Genomic DNA, 2,367 nt, shown 5'->3' with positions numbered 1-2,367 from the left:
TTTGGATACCCTGTGATTATAATGATCAGATTATACAATGTAATCAAATTATGATCAAACAAGATTGGTTACATTACAAATTATTATAATCAAGATCCTGATTACCATAATCCTATAATCTAGGGAAGACATGATTTTGGTGGATTATAAGTGCCGAAAGTCCAATTTGCCCCCTTCCCCCACCTTCTCTTCTCTTTCCCGATCATCTTGTAAATGATACTCCTATAAGATAAAAATTTCTCATTTAACCAACCACAATAATCTAGGGATCCAAACATTCTGATTGTTATAATCCATAATCCTGATTCTAATGACCACATATATAATCTATATTACTATAATCTAGCTATGATCCAAACAACATGAAGGTGCCTTCAAATGGCAATACCATTTTTAATAATATTTTAGTGGCTGTGGTGTGTTTTGTCGAATTAGTGGCAGTAGCAATATCGCACATTTGAAATGTTGCAAAAACCAGCTGCCATTATTTTTACCTACATAAATAGAAATTTGCTAAAAGAGGTCTGATCTCAAGTACCTTTTCCATCCTCTCACTCACCTAGCCACCTTGACCGAAACCCGTATTCACCGTCGGACCGTGCACAACAAAAACACCACGCATGAACGTACGAGAAAGTAACGGAGCCGGTTCTGTTTTCAGCCACAACAAACACCACGCATGGTCTCAGCGAACAGACACAAAGAAAACGAGGCCGAAACCACAGCCACCGCTGCTCTTGCAGGGCACTCCAAGGTCCGAGCTCTGCGGTCGCGGCATGACCGACCGCGGTTAAGAAGAACGTGCGGCATGCGTCCGTCCAAAAAACACTCTCGCCTCTCGGCGTCCCTGGACCGCGCGCTGCATAGTGCAAAAGAGGGGGCCGGCCATGCGCGGATGCGCCTGGTTTGCCAGAGAGCAAGTGCACAAAAAAAACGTGCTCGCCCATGCGACTGCCCCCGCCTATTTTGATGCTTCCGGTTCTCCGCATTTAGCCATGGAGCCAACGTCGTCGATCCACCGATGGACTCCTCGCATCCTCCGGCGGTGGCCGACGACTCGCCGGACCAGATAGCTGAGCGCGGTCGCTGGAAGGCCGTACTCAACTTTTCTCTCTAGTTCGAGGCTGCGACGAGCCAATGCAAGCAGCTGATCGACGACGCGTGGCTGGGAAATATCGTCCATCGGCCGGTGCATGTGCAAAGCCCATTATTGCTTCCTTCCGTTTCAAACAAGTAATTCCTGTTCTTTAATCCCTTCCCCTCGGAAAGTAGAGTTTTTTCTCTTGTTTGATGTCATCGTCGTCCTTCTGAACTCTAGTGTGCATGGATCAAACTACTGGCAGGAAATTTGATGGGCCGGCGCGGCAGGTCGTCGCGCGCTAATAATCTAACATTGTTGGCATCGCCTGGCTTGTGTATCTTGATGATGCCATGCCATCCTCCTCCAACGCCCAGCACTCCTGCTGCCTTGTCTGTTGCTTAGCTTCCGGTTACCGGTACGTTCCTTGGCAACTTATATATAATATATATACTTTTAAATTGTGTTATGTCCAAACTATGTTTCGTGAATGCCATCTCATAGCTGCATTTTAAGGACCGTAATACATAATTTTTTTCCGAAGGTTTGGGGATCAATAATGCCGCTAATAGTCTGGACAAAGCCAAGCGCATTCGTGATACACTGGTGGTGCACAATACCATTTCTCTTAGTAGCTTCGAGCTATCATTCAAAAGAAAAGGCACAACTTAATTTGGGTTCTTTTGATCAGTAATTTTAGTTTACGACGCGGGACCCATATATATATATATATATATATATATATATATATATATATATATATATATATATATATAGTCACATCGCTGTGCAAAAAGTAGCAAGCAATAATACTGAGTCATCTACAATAAATTTTAGTTAATTTTGCTAATTTTTTAAGGGGTGAGCGTAATGTTTTTAATTTTAAGGCCCGACTTTTGATGTGAGGTCCACTTATATATCAGTCACGTAAGTTTGCACAAAGCAGTGAGCAATCATATTCTCATTTCACAAAAAAATTAAGTTGATTTCACTAAACTTTTAAGGTATGAACGGGAGGTTTAAATTTTACAATCTAGTTTTGCCGTGGGTCTCACTTATATACGTAATCGTTGAAGTCCACAAAGTAGTGGCAGTCATACTTTTCATCCCAACGTCAATTTCGCTGAACTTTTAAGGTGTGAATGTGAGGTTTTAATTCTAAGATCCATCTCTCCGACATAGGGCCCACATCTATATCTAGTCACATAAGTCTACAAAGTAGCGAGCAATCATACTTACCAATCTCTAACAAATTTAATCAATTTCACAAAAAACTTATGTCGTGAACA

At 42.2% G+C, this 2,367-nt stretch overlaps 1 long non-coding RNA gene across 1 annotated transcript; it reads left to right on the top strand.

The window, feature by feature from the left end:
• Window positions 1–862: 862 nt before the first annotated feature.
• On the top strand, window positions 863–1,756 carry LOC136502021 (uncharacterized). The gene is made up of 3 exons (XR_010770402.1): window positions 863–1,233; window positions 1,344–1,496; window positions 1,623–1,756. It is a non-coding gene; the product is annotated as an uncharacterized lncRNA (long non-coding RNA).
• Window positions 1,757–2,367: the final 611 nt, after the last annotated feature.

The sequence above is a fragment of the Miscanthus floridulus genome, chromosome 1 (assembly GCF_019320115.1).
Source record: "Miscanthus floridulus cultivar M001 chromosome 1, ASM1932011v1, whole genome shotgun sequence".
Taxonomy (NCBI): domain Eukaryota; kingdom Viridiplantae; phylum Streptophyta; class Magnoliopsida; order Poales; family Poaceae; genus Miscanthus; species Miscanthus floridulus.
The sequence above is the reverse complement of the archived record's forward strand: the minus strand, read 5'-3'. Positions and strand labels throughout refer to the sequence as shown.